This window comes from Triticum urartu, chromosome 7A (assembly GCF_056163025.1).
Source record: "Triticum urartu cultivar PI428250 chromosome 7A, HENAU_Tu73, whole genome shotgun sequence".
In the NCBI taxonomy this organism is placed as follows: domain Eukaryota; kingdom Viridiplantae; phylum Streptophyta; class Magnoliopsida; order Poales; family Poaceae; genus Triticum; species Triticum urartu.
The window spans coordinates 731,115,407-731,135,948 of NC_141879.1; the positions used below are offsets into that span (position 1 = coordinate 731,115,407).

Sequence of the window (20,542 nt, forward strand, 5' to 3'; positions counted from 1 at the left end):
GTTGGTCCATTTCCACATTTTCCCCTTACACAGATGTTTTGAGATTGTTGAATGGGTTTAGTTTTTTTCCCTCTACTCTATTGAACAAAATAAATTAAGCATAAAGATACCGTGACGATATAAACTTTGCCATTCGTGTATTATGTGGGCTTGGAGGGCTCTTATGTTTTATGAAATAAAGCCTTGAATAAATTCATGATGTCCATGTTTTTATTATGAAAAATCCAGATATGTTGCTAGAAAAATATTAATAACTAAAGTCCATTAATTGTGGAAAATTATTTATTAGCTAAAAGTTCAGTCCAAAATTAGTGACTAAATTCGAAGTTTATGAGCACCAAAAGGGCTAAACCAAGACAAGTCAAACCTTCTCTCACAACGCACATTAAATGAGAGATCTTTAAAATGTAGCAATAAGATGCAATGCATTTTATGAGCTATATATAAGATATATTCATATTTAATGCGGATGATATAGCTTAAGGTATATACAATGCATTGAGAGTACCGCGAAGATCTGAAAAATGATACGGTCCAAGAATCCATAAATGTAGTGTGTCTCATCAACTCCACTCTTCAGCCTTCGGTCTTCACATCATTGTGAGAAGGACCACCATGTTGATTCTTCTTCTCGCGGTTTTGCTCGCCTTTTCAGGTATGTGAAATCGAATCATCCGTCTATCGCATATTTTGTACTTCATCTTGATACGGTCAATATATCCACTATACAGTTAACAACAAATGGGTTACCAAATACGTATAACGATGCCTAGAGAGCAAGAATTAAACGGGAGTTTGATCGTTTTATCCTCCTATTTTTTCTGTAATTGCCTTGTTAATTTTGTATTTGCTTTGAACAACAGGCCCAATGAAAGGAGAACAACATTTGGATGCAGGTGGCGGTGGTCTCATGGCGCCTCCTCCTGATCAGGAGAGCAGCCATCTGGCTCCTTCTCCCCAAACTTCTCCAAAGAGTAACCCAACTCCACTTCCAGTGACTGGTCATTTGCCTCATCGTCGGACTCCATTGACCCAGCCGCCTCCACGAGGCTGTGTGCAAGTGAAGATAAACGTTTGGCCGTGCTTCCTCGTTTTTTGCGCAGCAGAATGTCTCCTGGAGTCATATAGGGGCGGCCTGTGTCGTGGAGGTGCCTGCTATTGTGTCAAGTGTCCCGTAGCAAAGACTAGTCCGTCATTACATTGATGTGATACATGTGGCTTGAGTTTTCACTTGGTCTAAAAAAAATAAACAATGTGCTGCTTATAGTGTTCCTCGATTAAATAATATAAACAACGGCATTCTCTAATCAGAGTAAATGGCACTGGCAGTACAAGAACTTGCACTTCGGGTGCACTAAAGTCACGGTACTTTCAAACCGGAAAGACCGGTCATAGAACTTGTGTTGCGGGTGCAGATAGGTCACACATGCCATCTAAACCGGCTAGCTGCCTCATTTTCAAAAAAAAAAAACAGTCATAGAACTTGCGCGTTGCTGGTGCAGATAGGTCACACATGCCATCTAAACCGGCCAGCTGCCCTTGTTTCCCCGTCTAGTGGTCAAGCGCGGCGCACATGAGGTTGATTGGGGTTAATTATTTGTAGAAAAGACCCTATTGTTTTAGTACAAGAGTCGTATTGCAAATCCGGCTGCTATAACAAGATGCCCTTTTCGTTAGTTCCAAATTTCGAACCGAATTCCCTAATTCCTGAGTCCAACCCAAATCCCTATCCCTCGTCTCTCCTTCCTCTAGCGCGATACATGGGGTGTTACGTCGATAGCAGCGAGACGTCAAGCCTTGGCGGCGTGGGTTTTGACTGTAGCTCAGGCAACTCCCTCGTAGGAGCTAACCTACATTTCATCATTGAGTCAATCATATCATTGCAAAAAGTGGTCATGTCCAGGTTATCAAATCATGCTACCTTTCAACCATATATGTCATATTAATTCCCTTGCCGATGAAAACCCCCCATGGTGCAGCTCTACAATTTCACTGAATCAGACCCTACATTGGACAATTAATTGATGATCAATGGCAACAAAATGTAGTAACCATAGCAAGCAACCCAAAATTGCAAAAGTTTGCACAAATCCTACAAGAATACAAATGTAAACTAACTATTACTACTGATTCACCTGTTAACCTGCCTAAAACTACTTGGATGGAGCATCGACCGTCATCATCCCCCGCGGCAGAAACCCCTAACAGAAGGGGAAAACGGGGACTCATCGTAGATAATTCATCCATGACCTTTGGTTCTCAGACGCGGCAACTCTAGCATAGGCGGCACCATTGTCATCGCTGGTTCACTTGTGGCCAACGATAATGTTGACACGGCTGCAGTGCCACCAGTCTCCTCTCTCATCGACAACGAACACGAAAAGACAAATAGAGGAAGCAGGACGTCCATACATCATTGCCTACGAAGGCAAGGGCCTTAGTGCTAAAAATCAGGGTCGGTCAATGCCTCATGTGAGCGACGCGTGACAATTTTCGCGCCCAACCGACCTCATGTGCGCCGTGCGTGACTATTGCAGGAAGAAACCGGGCAGCTAGCCGGTTCAGATGGCCTGTGTGACCTATCTGCACTCGCAATACAAGTTTTATGACAGATTTTTCCAGTTTGCATGTACCGTGACTTAAGTGCACTCACATCGCAAGTTCTAGGGCTGCCAGTGCCATTTACTCGTGCATACAAAAGAATGTTGCTATTTTGCTAAAAGAAAGGGAAGAAAAATTACAGTGTGGCGTGTGCCGCGAGAGGCATAGCCGCGTGATGGGCTGCAGCCCAAGGTGAGCGCGAGAGGCTGAGAGCCTTTTTGGGCTAATTTTATGGGCCCTGTGGCACTGCTGCTAGCCCACCCTGATGCCTTGGGCCTTTATAGCTAACAATTATTACTAAAAAAAAGCTCTGGACCCTGTAGGCACAGGGTGGGCCTATTGGGTTCCGCCCCCCTGGGCATCTGATAGCATGCTTACTACGGATTGCTGATTCATCTACCTTTGGGTTTCATCTTTTTTACTTTCGATATACATTTTAAATATTCTGAAATACATATATATGAAAAAAATGTACTCCCTCCGATCTAAATTAATTGTCACACATTGAGTACAAAGTTGTATTAAAGCTGTGCAATTAATTTGGATCGAAGGGAGTACTAAATTTTGAAAATATTTAATATTTATTTAAATAAATATTAATTGTGTCTTAATAAAATATTCATCAATTAAAACATGTATTTAAAACATGTTCATCTTGTATTTAAGAAAGATTCGGCATGTATTAAAAATTATTCATCAATTTTAAAGGATGTTGCACTTAAGAAAAAGGAAAACCGAAAAAACAAACAAAAATGGTATAGAAAAAAGGGAAAACGTAGAAAATCTAGTAAATCCGAAAAGAAACCAACGGATAACTCAAAAACAAGATGAAAACCTAAAGGGCCAAGCGTCAAAGAGGAAAGACGTACGATAATTTGTAATAGAATAGCACTATTCTTTTTGCTATATTAATGAAATAGGAATTTTCCTTTTCACTCGAAGCCAAATGATACAAAACAAGTCACCCCTCATACGCTCATGGGCTGGCCTGTTATGGGGTCCAATCGATTTTTTTCGTTCTCATGCGCGTTGTTCTTCCAGATAGGCTATATGAACCGAACCCTAGCAACTGCCACAGGAGAATACTTTTTTTTCCCCTCCCCTTCAACTGCCATCTTGACGCTGAGAGTAGAAGGGCCTCAGATCATTATTAGTCTTCTTCAACATGTAGTGGTAGTAATTTTTTTTGAATAAAATTACTTTGGTTCTTTGTTGAGGTATCGCGGAGGTAAGTGTCCTTGCAAACTTGATTATTTGGCGTTGATTAGTTCATGTTATTGACTCATGCTGCTTTTGTTTACTTGATGTTTTTGTGGGGTGGGAATATTTAAGATTTTATTGTCTGGTGGCCTGCAATTCTAGGGATAATCCCGGTCCCAAATACATTCATGGCACATGGATTTCCAACTTTTTTATATGGGTGACTCAAGGAGTTTTCAGAAACCTTTATTAGTAACTAGGCTTGTGAATTTAAAAGAGTGGTGGTGTCGCTACTTCAATCCAATTGAAATTTCTTTACTGAAGTCTAAGGGTATTTCATCTTGCAAAGATAGATACAACGGAGAAGATGCATCTAAGAGATTTATTGTAATTCTTACTTCTAGGATTGACTTTGTAATTCTTTTGACTTTGGATCCTAAGAAGTGCATATCTAAAATGTGTAATATTTGTTTATTTAGTGTTCACAGGTTTAAAATTTTCAAGATTATGCTTGTTCTTACAAAAAATTGCATTGTTTTTTATATTTTAAAATACAAAATATTGTTGTTTTCCTTGGAAGACCAAATAAGAAAACTGAGTGCAACCAAGTGAATAAAAAGAGCACCTACAAACTAGGATGAAGAAACGCTTGAGTTGCCACAGCACCCAAGCACTAAATGGGCTGGACTAATCACTTGTTCTATGCGATTTATAGAAATTTTATCGTAGAGGGCGACAAATAAGGACTCTCCTCCTATTATTAGCTTTAAACATAGATTGTTGCTAGAATTCATAGTGGGTTGGGCCCAATAATGTTCACTCGTGTGCTCACTCAATTCACTCGCTCGCTCCTATTTTCAGACAGATCGTTCTCTCAGCTCATCTAGCGTGCTCCTTTTTCCTTACTGTCTGAGAAACCCGGCAACTCCTGAATTAGAAAATATAAGTTACATGTTTTGTGACTGGTTTAAAGCATGGATTCAAAAAAACTTCATGGATTTTAAAAACTATTGATGACTCATTTAATAATTTTTAATGAGTAGAAAATGTTCATTTATTTATAGAAAGGATGTACAGTTGAAAATGTGAACGGATTTTATAAAAAACATTATTTTTTCTAGAAAAGCATAGAGAAAGAAATGCTCCTGAATACATAAAAGATGTTGATTTTTTTGTTCAAATTAGAATAGGCAAAAAATGTAAATGTAAATAGATAAATTAAAAAGTAAAAAACGGAAAAGGAAAGATGGAGAAATAAAAACCGTAGAAAGAAACTGGCCAGTAAACCGGAAAAGAAAACCAGTGGATAACTCTAAAACAAGATGAAAACCTAATGGGCTTAGCCTCAAAGAGAAAGGGGTTGGGCGATTTGTACCAGAATAACACTATTTATTGCTAATATTCGTACAATTGGTATTTTCCTCTTTTGCTCACAGCCAACTGGTACAAATCGGCACAAAATGGAACATATCAAGAGAGAAGAGCGGGCCACGGGGGCAACAAGCCGTGTAGTTGTACTCTCTGTAGTTTTTTTTTCCTTTGTATTTGTATCATTTTGTAATTTTTGTTTCCTTTTGTAATCTAGGGCGTGGCATTGTACCCTTCTACTTCTTAGGGATGGAAGGTTTCAGCGAGACATGCACCAATAAACCTTAGTATTAATCCCACATGATGACACTGCCAAAAAAATAGTCTCTGTATTTATTCCTCTTTTTTCAATTTATCTGATTTTCCCCCATAAATACAAATTTGTTTCTGTGTTTTTGGAGGTTTTAAACATGCTCGCGATTCCACAAAAAAAAGTGTTAGTGTGCTACTGCTACGTAGCAGGGAGCCAGGGAAGCGATCGTCACGAGCAAACATCGCTGGCAGGAAACGACGAGACGAGGATCGCGACGTGTCACGTGTGCATTGCTGCGGCCGAGCCTCCTCGCACGCAAACATGCTAATCGGGCCAGCTGTGCCCTGGGCTAGAGAGGCCAGAACAAGTTTCAAAAAACTAGTCATAAATTTAAGAAAGTATACAAAATAATTTCAAAAATGTTTGATGTTTGTGAGTTTCATAAAATGTTCGTGGATTTGTAAAAAAGTTCATAAATTCACAAAATGTTCATGATTTAAAAATGCAAATTTGTAAAAACATATTCAAGAATTTCAAAAATATTCATGATTTTAGAAAATGATCACAAAATTTGAATAATACTCAAGAGTTCAAAATGGACCGGCACAAACTCTCGATGAGGCGCGACCTACAGAGGGGATCGCCCCGGGCCGCGCCGTGCCTGGACAGTTTAACCCAGGCCGGCTCGTGCCATGCCGACCGGCCCATCCGATTTTCTCACGCACTAATGGGCTGGGTTAGTTGGGGGCCCAACCGATTGTTCACGAATTTTAAAAAATATCCACGTGCTTGAAATATATTCATGAATTAAAAAATCTTCTGAATTAAAAAAACTAATCGTTGGTTTTAACAACAGGCACCTTGATTTTAAAAAACATGAGTTTGAAATACATTCACGAATATGGATCCTAGTCCTGGATTTTAAAAAATGTTCACAAATTCTTAAACATTCGAAATTTCGAAAACTTGTACCCGTATTTTAAAAAGCATCACGAATTTATGTGTTTTCATATAGTTATGAAAAGTTCACGAAAACAAAAGGAATGAAGAATATGTAAAACTGAAAACAATGGGAAGAAAAAAATAATGGACGATAAAAAACGGCTTCAGGAACCGAAAGGAAACAAGACGAAAATGCTAAAGGACGAAATGGGCCGATCCAATACCGCGGGCTGGGTGTGCGTTTGGTCGCTATCCTGTATAAGATTTGAACCCTCCCGTATAACGCCCACGGGGAACTCCTATATGCCGGTCTTTGCGGCAAACAGCTGCAGGTTCGCATAGGCGGGTGTCTATCTGGGCCGGCCCATGATAAAAACAGCTGCGAGCGAGTATTGTAGTAGCTAAATAATTAAACAGCCCTCGCATGGAATCGAACACAGGATCTCTTGGAAAAGTACACACACCAAAACAAGTTGACCTAACAAAGGTTATTGAACAGAAAGCAGTGTAAAGCATTATTAAATACCAAACATCCAGCAGATCCGACATATTTTTAGAAATTCAGAACACATTTTCTTTTTCCTGAAACAACCCTGAGTGTTTTATGAAACACAAACATTTTTCAACTTTGTAAACAATTGTTTTACAAAAAACAGAAAAATTTCAAAAATGAACATTGTTTGAATTTCTGAACAAATTTGGAAAACAGGAACATTTTGTGAAAATCCCGAACATATTTTAATTTGTGAAAAAATTGGAAACAGGAGTTTTTTGAGTTTGTGAACAAATTTGGATAACAGGAACAATTTTCCAAAATTCTCAAACATTTTTTAATTCGCAAACAATATTTCAAACCATGAAAGTTTTCTAAATTTGTGGATTTTTTCTGAAAACTGGAAAAAAATTCGAAGTTTGAGAACAATTTCCGAAAATGGTTTTTTAAATCCGGAACAAATTCTAATTCGTGAACAAAATTTTATAACGCGAATTTTTTTTGCATTTATAAAAGTGAGAACAAATTTTTGGAACTTGAGAACAAAATTTGAACATGGGAACAAGAAATATTTGGAATCCCGAACATTTTTTGAAACATTGAACATTTTCTAATTTAGAGAAAAACATTGAACATGGGAACCAAAAAATTGAATATCTCGAACATTTTTTTTAATTTACATAACAAAAAATTTAAATAAATAAAAAATTGAAAATCCTAAACAAAAAATTTAAAATGTGAACAGTTTTTAATACATAAAAAATGAAACAATGGAACCATTTTTGAAAATTCTAAATATCTTTGTGTTTTAGAAGATTTTTTAAAATGAAGTAAACAATCTTTGAATTTCTGAACATTTACTGAAATTTGTGAAAAAAAATTGAAAAACTGGATTATTTGTTTATTTCTAAAGATTTGTTAAAAATGAAAATGACATAGGGAAGAAATAAGAAACGAAAAAGGAAAGAAAACTGAAAAATGTATAGAAAAAGCAGGAAAATAAAGAAAAAGAAACAGAGAAAGGCATAAACCGGTTCATGAACCTTCCCTTACCTTCTAGAAGGTTCTTAGAACTTGAAAAAACCGGCTGAAACCTTCCCAAAACCGCCCGGCAATGTAACACGTAGTTTGCCGATAATTGGGCTGGCCCATGTCGATCGCTGGTAGCTGCCGTCTGTGCGAAGGGTCGACAATCTGCCGCAGAATGCGGCAGATAGGATTTTCCACGCCCACGGGTGTCAAACAGCAGAGGTCCACGCCTTCATGCAATAGAATGGGCCAGCCCACTCTAGCGCCAGCGGTTTATTTCTAATTTTCCATTTCGCTTTCTATGAAGGTAATTATTTAAAACTGTATTAGGAAAATAAAAATGGTTGGCTTTATAATAAAAATATTCAAAACTGCATTAGAAAAATAAAAGGGCCAGTTTTATATTAAAATTATTTTTGACGTATATTAAAAATAGTTCAACATGTATTAGAAACTTGTTCCACATGAATTACGGAAACAGTTCAGTGTATATTAAAATAGTTTCAATGTGTATTTTAAAATAAATCACTATGTATTTAAAAGGTTTCATCATATATTAAAAATGTCCATCGTAAATTAAGAAAATGTTCACATATATTTTGAAATGATCGGTCTATTCTACAATATTTAACATATATTATAAAACTTCACTATATTAAATAAGTTGTCATCGTATATAATAACAATTTACCACGTATTTAATATTTTTTCAAAAAGTTTTGATGAAACATAACATTAAAAATAAAAATAAAGTAAAAAATAAAGAAACAAAACCAGAAAAAAAGTCTGAAAAACACAAGATAGAAAAAATAAAAAATAAAAAAGAAATAACAAAGCAACATGAAAAAAAAACATCAAGTAGCCGACGACGTGGATCACGCTGTGTCAAATGGGGCTGGCCCAGCTGCAGGCGCTAAAGGCGAAACCACGCTTTTTATCACCTCAAAGAAAAAGCCACACACATTTGCCGCTCACGGGCGGTAAATTGGAAACACTTATAGGGTGCTTGATGTGAAGCAAACGCCCGTGCTGCCATCCAGAAAGCGATGAGACACAATATTCGGTCTTTCTTTTTGTTGTCGTCTTTTTTATCAGTGGAACTTTAAAAATATTCACGGATTAAGGAAAACGTTCGAGAATTTCAGAAATGTTCAAGAGTTTTTAAATAAATGTATGTAAACTTTTTAAAAAAGTTGTACCAAATAGCATGTGATTCATGGTACACCTTTTCTTTTCTGGTCCAAAGGATAAGTTTGGTTATTTGTCAAGTAATCCTATATAAACCTCTACATGGATCCTTGAAAAGCAGTCTAAAGGGGAGGCACTCCGTAGAGCACAACACAACTCGGAGGTTCGACTCAGATTCGAGGGACCTAGTAAAGAGCGGAACAACACACACACACACACAGAAACTCTATTAGTAACCCAGGGTGAAGAATAAGTAATTCTTCACCCCGGTCGAACGACCCAGCCTCGCACGGACCAAAAGCCTTACGTCTCGGGGCTTTTTTTTTTACCCCACGTTCCTTTCTACCTTGTTTCTCAACCACTCGTCCCATAAAAACACCCCTCTCTCTCTCTCCTTGTGCACTGCCGCCGAGATGAACCGCCGCCGTGGTCGACAGTTTCTGATACGGCCTCCTAGAATCCGTCCTCCCCGCTCCCGGTAATCCGCTCCCAGTAACCATTGATTCATTCTCCCATCGTCAGTTGCATCTGGGCGCTCCCAGTCCGCTCGCTCTGGCGGCTCTCAGTCCCCGGATTTGGCTATAGGCCGGTGGATCTGGGTGCTACCGATGGTGGTGTTGAAGGGGGGGCGTATGGACATCAACGTGACCAGCAAGCTGGAGGCCACCACAACAAGCGTCCTTGAACTTTACCTCAAATCATTCATCCAGACATGTATAGGTACACATACGTTGGTATGTGTCCATCCTTGGCTGCTCTAATCTTTTTCATTTGCTCCAATCCCCAATTTGGTTCGCAGGAAACGTACATGTAGTAGAATCTCGCTTCTCAATTGTAGAATTTTTGGTCAATTCGTGAATTTCATCGTCAAACCATGGAATAATTTCTGATCCTTCATAGTGGATAAATTGCTGAATTTTTTTCCTTCGTATCCTACATACATCACCATTTGTTACAGAGACATAAAGTCCTATTTATCAGATTTATATTTTTTCAGATCTTGCTGATAGTTATTTCAAGTTTAGCAATGAGCAGACTCTTAACTTAACTTATGTACCTGCAAAGCTGCAGTACTGTAGATGGAAAGTAACATTAGTGAGATCGAACATCCTCTGCCCAAGAGGCTATTTAGATTTTACCATGTACTGTTGCTTGTGTGAGCATTTGATTCTGTACAAAAATTAATTATGAACACTCTTAGATGTTCGCACTGTGGACGGCGGCCGTTGATTCACAGCAGGTGGAGCAGGCCTGTAGCGTCGCTAGTGTTCCTTGTCATCAGGTTACATTGGCCGTTGCATTCTTTTTTTTTAGCATCAGTACAGACACGAGCGCTTATATACACGTGCATACACTCATCCCTATGAACGCACACACGCATATCCTACCTCTATGAGCACCTTCGAAAGACTGAGCCGGCATATCATCTTGAGATTTACGAAGCAACCGTAAGGAATAATGCGAGCACCAGGATTTGAAACCTGGTGGGTTGAGGATACCACTGTCCACCTAACCATCTCAATCACAGGTTGGTTCGCGGCCGTTGCATTCTTGTTGATGTAGTTTGCATCTCCATCTCCTCCTACCATGATAGTTGGTGACTAGCCATTCGCGGCTGGAGCTCTTCCATATTGCATCCTTCTCCGTCAATTTACATCAGTATGTGTCAAATTAAACTTATTGGCAGGTGCATTCGAGTGAGAGCTATCGACACTTGAGTGCTGACCATATCTAAACTTATTCCAGATTTCGGACTAGGAGAAGCTTTCCGCCCTGTAAGTGTATAGATGTATTCCAGAGCAAGGAAAAAAAACACCAAGTGAGATGTATTCCTTGCCATTTTACTAAGCAGGTGCATTCATATTCTTTTTATGTCCTGTTTGACAATGTATATAATTGATTGCTTTGAAATGCCTACATTACGAGAGTACAATAAAGTACGTTGAGAATATTGTTCTTGATTGAGTAAAAAAACTGATTTAACTCATGCTTTTGTGTATATTTTTTTTGCGGGTAAACTCATACTTTTGTGTTGACATAGACTCACATTATGGATTGAAGTTCTCATGATGGTAATGATGCGTGTGCAAGGGCCGTATAGGTCATACATAGGTCTAATTAACAAATCACAGAAAGGAGAGGAGGAAGCTGAGCAACACTCCTTTTTCTATTTGGAACCTGCACCATTTATTGGGTATGTAGGAAATTATTCTTTGCCTCTATTGGTTGTACCTTTTTCTTTATTGTACTGCCAGTACCATGGCATACCAATTGTTTGGATAGATCAAAAGGCAAGCTAAAGACCAATTAGATAAATGCTACTGTACTCGCACATCTCACATCTCATTTAGCTTTATACATACCTTGTATCAGCATTTCTTGAAAACACATTTATGCAGTCACACATCTCACCTTGGTTTTTTTTTTTGAATTTTGCTTGGTTGGAACTGTATACATTTGCGTTGTCTAACTAGTAATGCTCGCTGATTGAATTTGCAGCATTTGAATCCTCCTCAGAAGAGAACACGGCATTAGCTAGTGCCAAAATGCCAACACAACTTGGCCATGCTTCTATCAAGTTGCCTTGGTCCAATCCTTCCAAGCTTCTTCATCTATAACAAACATCAATCCTGGGAGCACTAGTCAAAGAGTCGGTGTTCTACGGTCTAGCAAAAAGATATAGAGGAAGTCACTGCCACTACTCCTACCAGAAGATTAATTTTAAGAATAAAATTTCTTGTTCTAGCTGCTGATTAATTGCCACTGAATTTATCCACATGTTAATGTCATAATTGTTATTGCTCTGCTACTTAGTTGCCAGTAGATTTTTTGTTTTCAGAAGAGGCCGGAATTTATTTACACATCTATGGTATACATGTCTCTGATGGTGTCTCTTGTGGATGCATTTCTTGAACTACATATGTCTTATGAATGCATATCTCAGCTGGAGCATCCATGTTAAATTTGAGTTCAAAATTATCAGTTGGTGAGAAGCATGACCGACATATAGGTGCAGCATGCATAATCATTTCAAATCGTATGGGGCGAAGCACAACCTCTGAATGAATCACAAGTTATGTTTGCAGACATAGGGTCTCCCTGACGAACCCCTTTAAAACTTTGGAAATACGGCCCTACCGTGTTGTTAATTTTAACACTCACGGTCCCATTCCGCAAAACTTGATCAACCCATGTACACCACTTGTCTCCGAAGCCCCTAAGCTTGTGGCATTCAAGAAGGAAGTCCCAATTGACTTTGTCGTATGCTTTCTCGAAATCGAGTTTAAGCACAACCCCGGTACTTTTTTTAACATGCGTATGGTGGAGGACCTCATGCAAAGTCAGAATTCCATCCATAATATTACGTTTTTTGATAAAAGCATTTTGATGGCGGCTGATAAGCTTATCAGCAAACACTGCCACCCTGTTGTCCAAGACTTTGGTGATAAGCTTGTAGGGGCAACGGAGAAGGCAGATGGGGCGGAACTCTTGGATTTTTTTTGCCCCACTAATTTTGGGAATAAGAGTAATTATACCGTAGTTAAGCCTCTCTACATCCAAGGTACCCTCATGGAAGGCCACGAATAAGTTCATGATGTCCTGTTTAACAATCTCCCAACAGAATCTATAGAATTCTGCTGGTATGTTATCCGGGCCTGGTGCACGATTGCTATCCATGGAGAAGAGGGCCGCTTTAACTTCTTCCTCACTAAAGGGACGGGTAAGGAAATCATTATCCGTATCAGTAAGTTTTTCATCCTCTCCCCAAGAACTAGGGTCCATATGAAAGAGATTACCAGGAGCTGTCCCAAAGAGCTCTCTATAGTAATCAGTAGCATGTTTCAATAAATTTTTCAGTGCCCTCAATCGCCTCATCTCCATTAGAGAAGGAGTGAATTTTGTTTTTCCTTTTCCTTCCATTGGCAATCCTATGGAAAAAAGAAGTATTTTGGTCCCCTTTCAACAGCCATGTCTCATGGGACTGTTGTAACCAAAAAAGCTCTTCATCAGCCAGCATTTGCTGAAGCTTGCCACAAAGCTCAGCTCGCCTGTCGAGGGTTTCAGGATCAAGGTGCCCTTGCTCTTCCATAGTCTCTATGTCAGCAAGTTCGTTTTTAATCTTCTCTTTTTCTTTTCTGTCATGCCCAAACTTATCAGAGCCCCACCCTTTGAAGAATTTTTTAAAGCGTTTTAATTTGATATTTAGGACATCAATGGGGTCAGACGATTTGACAGGTCTCTGCCAAATTTTGCTAACCAACGGGAGGAATTCCTCCTTGGTCATCCAACTCATTTCAAACCTGAATTCACGAGGTTTGGGAGTTTGAGGGCGATTACTGTTAGTGGAGAGAAGGAGAGAGTTGTGGTCAGAGAGATCTCTAACCAATTTCCTAACAGTAACTAAAGGGAACAAGTCCTCCCAATCATTGCTCATGAGGATTCTGTCAAGCTTTTCCAGGGTAGGGTGACTTTGATTGTTAGACCAAGTATACAAGCCCCCTTCTATAAAGATTTCTCTCAAGCACATAGTATTAATGATGTCATTGAATCTATCAACATATTGAGAAGTAGCCATTTTTTTATTCTTCTCACCACAGTGCCTAAGAATATTGAAGTCTCCCCCCACAATATAAGGAATTGAGAGATGGCTACAGAAACTAGCGAGCTCATAGAGGGATTCCTCTTTTTGCTCATCATGAGCAGCACCATACACATTTAGAAGAGCCCAAATACACTTTTTCTCGACATCAAACACAATCACTTGCATAATGAACCTGCCTAGAGACTAGGAAACAACTTCTAGTTTGCTTTTTTTTAACCCCACAAAGCATGCCTCCAGCCTTGCCCAGAGAGGGAACCCAGTTCCACTCAAAGGCATTATAAGTATCTATTTTCCTCAAAAACCAGGGGTTACTTTATTCTTCTTAGTTTCTTGCAAACAAAGAAAGTCCAGGGAATGATCTTTAATAAGGTCAGAGAGGCAAGTAGTCATTCCTTTCTTGCCTGCCCCTCTGCAATTCCAAAAAAGACCATTCATTTTAAAATTTTCTTCCTCCCCGTCCCCCTAGTCACTCTGCCAGGAGATTTAGCAGCATTACCAGGATCAACAGTGGGCTCCACTGTTTTTTGACTTCTAGTTCTAGGCCTAGAGATGCTAGTTTTAACTTTCTTAGCACTTTTTTTCTTTCTAGGACCAACAACAGTAAAATCAGAGGTGTCACTATTATAATCATCCCCCCATTTAAGGTTAATAGGTATGTCCTCCCCCTTCCCAGTAGTAATGAACATATTATTAACAGGGGGGTATCTTTCTCAACAGCATTATTTCTAAAATTCTCAAGTTCACGTAGGATGTTAACTTTTGAAAAATCAGTGTCTGGGATCATAACCCCCATCATATTAGCTCTTAGCAACAATTCAGGATCAGAAAGAACAGCAAAGGAGTTGGTATACACCACATCATTAATGTGGATTTGTGGTTTAAAAGTTTGATGTCGTTTTATATATTGTGTATCCGAACACCCGATTTTGGTTTCTAGGTTCGACACTCAGTCTCAAATTCGCCCAGGCTTCACAAAAGTTCTGGCTCCGCCACTGACAAGTCCCAAGTCATTGCTCCCCTATAAAAAATAAGCCTAATGTCGAAAGAAGTGCTGAACCTCAAATTAAACACATCACATTGTCAAATATTTCATTGAGACAGACAATTTTAAACAGATCACAAATTACATGTCAATTGATGATAAAAATGTCAGCAAACACAAAGAAGATCAATAGACATATCACATGCATTTTCTGCCTAAAGAGAACACTCATGTCGCCACATATTTTAGTATTTGTTATCTTTGCTACTGGCCGATAAGTCATCATCGTTGTCGTGAGGGGTGGCGCGGAGAAGCACGCCGAGCCATTCCCTGGTCCGCCATGGACAATGTCCTTGTGATCCGAGAAGCTAGGCAACATACACATTGTGAACATGTTCAGCTAAAATTGGGGGGGGGGGGGGGGGGGGGGGGGCAAAAAACAATATGAACAAGTAGCACGATGGCTGTCTTGCCCAGACGTCGACCACGGCCTTCTCACGGTGAGACTCACGCGCAGCGCCTCCAATCAAGAATGGTGACATGTCCTTGCCGCCCTGAGTTCTTAGATGACAATGCTCCCTCGCAATGGATCGGCTGGCCGAGTGACGGGATCAGAGAATCTATTTTTATCAGGGATGATGTAAAGTAGAGACAAGACTCGGCCGCTCTCCACTATGTTTTTTCTCTGGGAGTTGATCAGAAGATCTTTTTTTCTCACTTGTGTAAACAGATTTTTAGGTGACTTATATAAACAGATGATAGAGAGGGATCTGTGGTAGTGCAGCTAAAGCTCATGCAGGTACGTATTTTTTTTTTTTTGAGGAAAGCAGGTACGTATTTTGAAAGAGATGTTTTAAAAAAAGAAGGGATTTAATAGGGTGGGTCCAGGCAGTTTGCACGTCCAAAATAACTCCAGTAGATTCCTATCCCAGTTGTACGTCGGGTAGTTTTACATCAAGTTTTTTTTTTGTTATGGCCACTTCCGTTAGCCGATTTAGTTCTGGTCTCCACGATGTAACTTACCCCACCGAGGTTGTAAAATTACCTCGCATCTTTGTTCCCTAAGGTGGTTTGGTGCGGGACAGATTCATTTTTCTATGCCGTAATTTTACCTCCCTGGCTGTTTCTCTCTTGTGGTCTGGGCGTGCAGCGAATGGTTTGGCTGGGGTGAGAAATAACTATTCCTTACCCTGGGTGGCGAATAGCGCAACCCTATATGTAGAGAGAGAGAGAGAGAGAGAGAGGGGAGTCTATGTATGTATATATATTGCCATAACCAGTGGTAAGAAAAGTAAAAGAACAAAATTCAAAAAATTATGAACATTTGTTCTGATAGATTGTAGAGTTTCATCACCGGATAACATTCTTGCAAAACGTGGCAAAAATAATGGATGCTCCAAAATGTTATTTTCAAAAGCATTTTGGAGCATCGATTTTTTCCCACATTTTCCATGAATTACATTTCATGATGAAACTTTGGAAGCTATCCAACAATTGTCAATGTTTGAAAACAAAATTGTTTTTATTTTTTTGAATTTTACTATTCACCCGAGCTCACATGAGTCAGGATCATAACAGCACTTTCGTAGGGAAAGCTACTATATACTAGAGCTAGCATAACTTTTATGGTACATAATCTGGCGCAGTGGTCAAATACGAAATTCAATATTACCATATTAGTGGCTCGTGGTGTTCTTGATTTACATCGACATGTTGGCCTTGAACTGCTTCAGTCACATCAGCCCATGCAAGGACTCACGTACATGAAGCCTATTGATTTTGCAGCAGCTAAATCATATGGCCTCTGCAGCAAAGCTGGCTAACAATGTACGAATCGATGGATGGATTGGTGCTGCTATCTGCAGCTTTTTTGGTGGCTTTTCATTACAATATACATAACTGACTTGCAAACCGACTTGGTGAAGAATTTCAAACCATAAACAAAAGGGAACTTATACTAATATAGATACACGACAGGCTTATTACTCAAACGGGATACACATCATAGATACCTTGTTGTGGATACAACTATAATAAGCATTACATGACATGTTGCATAGTATACAAAACGTCAAACTCCTTTTTTGGGGGGGTAGCATGTTGTTGCATTATGCATCAACAACCGAAAGAAGCATTTGCACAACATTTTCCATGGTGGGCCTTTTTCTGGTATCTTCTTCTACGCAAGAAATGGCCAACTTGACCATAGTTCTTGCTTGCAACTCATTGAACTGGCCATTCAATCTCGAATCAACAAAGTTGGAGATCCATAACTGTTGGCCACCCTCCATCATTAGATTTTCTGCAAGCATCCTAATGACCCATCCAAAGACCGTTTCCACTTCCTCGTCAGCATTTGATGCCCAGTCTGAAACACGAGCCCCCTTCAGTAGTTCCAAGACAACCACTCCGAAGCTGTAGACATCAACCTTTGCTGTTATTGGTTGGCTAGAGACCCACTCAGGAGCTATGTAACCTCTTGTTCCATGGATCCTCGACACAGTTTTATTGGATCCACCTCTACTCACAAGTTTAGCAAGGCCAAAGTCACTGATCTTCGGGTTCAAGTTGTCATCCAACAATATATTTTCAGGCTTCAGGTCACAATGGATAACCCACTCCAAGCATTCATGATGAAGATACGCCAATCCTTTTGCCACCCCTATAGCAATATTAAACCTTTCCTTCCATTCAAGTAACCTTGTGCTACTAAACAAAGTTTTATCCAATGAACCATTCTCAACGTACTCTAGAACCAATATCCTGTGTGGGCCATCAGAACAAAAACCCCATACCCTCACCAGATTCATATGGTAAATCTTCCCAATCACACTTAGTTCATGTTGGAATTCTTCCCCGCCTTGGTTTATGTCTGCCAACCTTTTCACCGCCACTGCCCTCTTGTCCTTCAAGACCCCCTTGTATACATGACCAGATGCCCCGCACCCAATTTGATCCTTAAACTTTTGAGTCGCTCTCTGCAACTCCTTGTAAGTGTATCCGCGAAAATGGTTGGTTATCATTTCATAGCCAATCTCAGGTGGCCATACTCCTGGTAACTGCTTTCCCTCCCTTCTCAACAAAAACCAGCACCCTAGTGCCACAAATATCACCTCTACACAAAATATTGCTAATAAGAATCCATACAACAAGTATAAGTACTGCGAGTTTAATCCACTATGACTATCTTTGGGTTGATCCAGAAATTCAGGAATGGAATATTTGGTCTTTGCACTACAATTAGGAGCATATCTAGGATCAAAAGGTTGAGATTGAGGAATTGAGGACTATGAGACCTGTAATGTCTTAGGAAGCTTGATATAGATAGAACGACCCAAACCCGGCCTCATTTCACCACCCAAAAGGGACGACGTTGGATAGCAACCTCCACTTGCTTGCCAGTATAAAAAACCTTTGCAATTGCAGTCGTTCAAGCATATCTTCTTGCAAGTATGAAATGAAACTGAGGTATTCTTACTTTGGTCATTACCTCGGAAGTCAGTGTTTGGTAGCTTCACAAACATCTCCTGCCCATCACAACTAGTATTGAATTTCGGCCTGCAACCTTGGCTCCTATCATTTGGGTCGATGATCTCATGTCCAGGGGCACATGCACAAGAAGGCCTAGGTGTATACACACATATTCCATTCGTACCACATAGACTACGTATAGAGCAGGTCTGAGGAAGTGCCATCCATATGACCAACCATGTTCCATCTGTCTTATTTAGACTATATAATCTAAGGTTGCCATCATAATCCAAGGTTAGCCTCCTCATAATCCTAATGCCCCAATCACTAGCCTTAAAATTTAAATTGTCACTTCCAAGGAAATACCCCCAACTATCAAGAACCCCAATTGTGGTGGTATTAAACGAGTTTCTTTGCTTTGTCCATATGTCACTATTAGGATTTGGCCAGTAGATAAAAGAGATATCCTTCTCATCATCAAACAATGTGAGTAGATGTTGATCATCAAAATGAAAGCTGTAGCGCCCAGGAACAAGTAACCTACTAGTAGATACCAGCTTGGTAGCACTGGTAATGTTCTGATAGGGCAGCAATGTATCAGTAGGTGAATGAAAGCTTTGCCATAGAATAATATCACCTTGGCCCTTCACGATGAGGTTCCCGGTGTCCAATAACTGAGCTTTTACAGCTGTTGATGTAGAGTTGACACTGTTTTCCCACACGGACTGTCCATTGTAATCCTCTAGAACCATTCCGCCATCCGCATATAGCATGACTCGGGATCCCCAGGAGTACACAGGATGGAGATGATTTGCGCTCCAGACGACAGTCTTGTCAACTGTATTGGAGAACCAAATAGAGAAGACGGAGGCATTTCGGGAAATGTTTTTGAAGCCACAGGTGAAAGTGCCATCTGGTGAACGGAGCATATGGGAGCTATCCTCTATGGAGAGAGAGGAGCCTGGCAAGAGGAATTCACGAGCTGAGATGCGCAAAAACAGATGAACCAAATTTAGTAGGAGTAGAGAGGCAGAGCGTGCATCCATATTTGTTGAGGCACTCGAGTTGATCTATGGAATGATCACAAATGGACGCTATTATAGGAATCAACTAGTGGTAGGTAGAAGCGATATACTTCTACTATAACTAAATAGGAAACTGATTGGCGATTTGGCGCTTGTCCCTTACATGAGAATGATAGCTTGTTCTAGTTCGTCAATGATGCAATTAATAGTTAGTTGAGAAGTCATTGTCATTAAGTTTGAGCGTTGTAGATGACAGTAAGGATGCAGACCCCACGGCATCATCTTTTATTTTAGCTGGCTGATGTATACTCCTGAAATAAGGATGTAGACCCCACGGCATCGTCAAATTTGGGCCACTCTTGCTCAAATTTCATCATCCTTCATGCAGGAGATAAGTGAAAAAAGTTACTTATTTCAGTTGTGTGGTGACAATACAATGATATATAGGAGTAATTAGTTTGCTATATATCGTACAAAGGTCCCCAGGATCAATTGTTTCTCGGGAAATAAATGGTCAACTTTGCAGCAGGGATTTCATTGTTTCACGTATCCTTCTCTCAATAACTTCTTGTCTTTTTCTTGGAATTGCAACTTGTTCTATTCGGTCTACAATTCAACTATTATTGAAGTCATTGTCTTTCAAGCAGGTCCATCAATGTTTCAGGCTTTAAGCTGGCTGATGTGTACTCCTGAAACGAAGCTCCAGGGATATGATTCGGGGAAAGTAGTGGCTGCACCCCACCACACCATGCAGCTGATAACTGAAATAAAATCTCAATTATTATCCATGAGTAATTGGTATGCTGCTTCTTACACAGGTTGTCGGCATGATCCCAGTTATTACTATCGAAGAGAAATGGTAAACTTGGCAGTATATGGATTTTATTGCTGCAGATAGACAGACAGTCCTCGCCATTTTTCAAAAGAAACTCACATCTGACAATAACTGTACATGAAAATAACAGATTATGGCTTCATGCGTTGCAGCACATGATTTTCAAAGTGAAGACATATCCATTTGGCTTCCAGAGCAATATTATCATCAGACTGGACTGGAGAGTGGAGACTTCTCAAATATATCTCCAGTCATCGGGTAGCTAGTACGAACACTAATGGTCTGAATTCAGAAACAACATACAACCCCAAACTTTCCAATCAGATGTACTCCTCTGGTACCTGACAAAGGAGGAGTTTCACAGTGTAAATCCTCTCAAGCAAGCGATTTAGCCAGTGTTTGATTTCCTGGCGTCACTGGGTAACTTTTTTTTATTTCAGCTCTTTGACTACTAATTGGCTTACTTATCCATCCGGTGGTCGGCGACATGTATACCTGGCCAAACCTTGGGCCGGGCCGGGCTTTGGGCTGGGCCTAGCCAAGCCCGAGGCA

At 39.8% G+C, this 20,542-nt stretch overlaps 1 long non-coding RNA gene and 1 pseudogene across 2 annotated transcripts; one reads left to right on the forward strand and one right to left on the reverse strand.

Annotated features, from left to right (window-relative positions):
- Positions 1–9,449: 9,449 nt before the first annotated feature.
- LOC147962376 (uncharacterized) lies at positions 9,450–11,917 on the forward strand. 2 transcript variants are annotated; one of them, XR_015611611.1, is made up of 4 exons: positions 9,450–9,808; positions 10,603–10,733; positions 10,821–11,268; positions 11,574–11,917. It is a non-coding gene; the product is annotated as an uncharacterized LOC147962376 (long non-coding RNA). The 2 variants fall into 2 exon arrangements; XR_015611610.1 differs by having other exon boundaries at positions 9,450–10,733.
- A 4,611-nt stretch (positions 11,918–16,528) lies between these two features.
- Positions 16,529–19,453, reverse strand: LOC125524670 (putative receptor protein kinase ZmPK1; annotated as a pseudogene).
- Between the last annotated feature and the right edge of the window lie 1,089 nt (positions 19,454–20,542).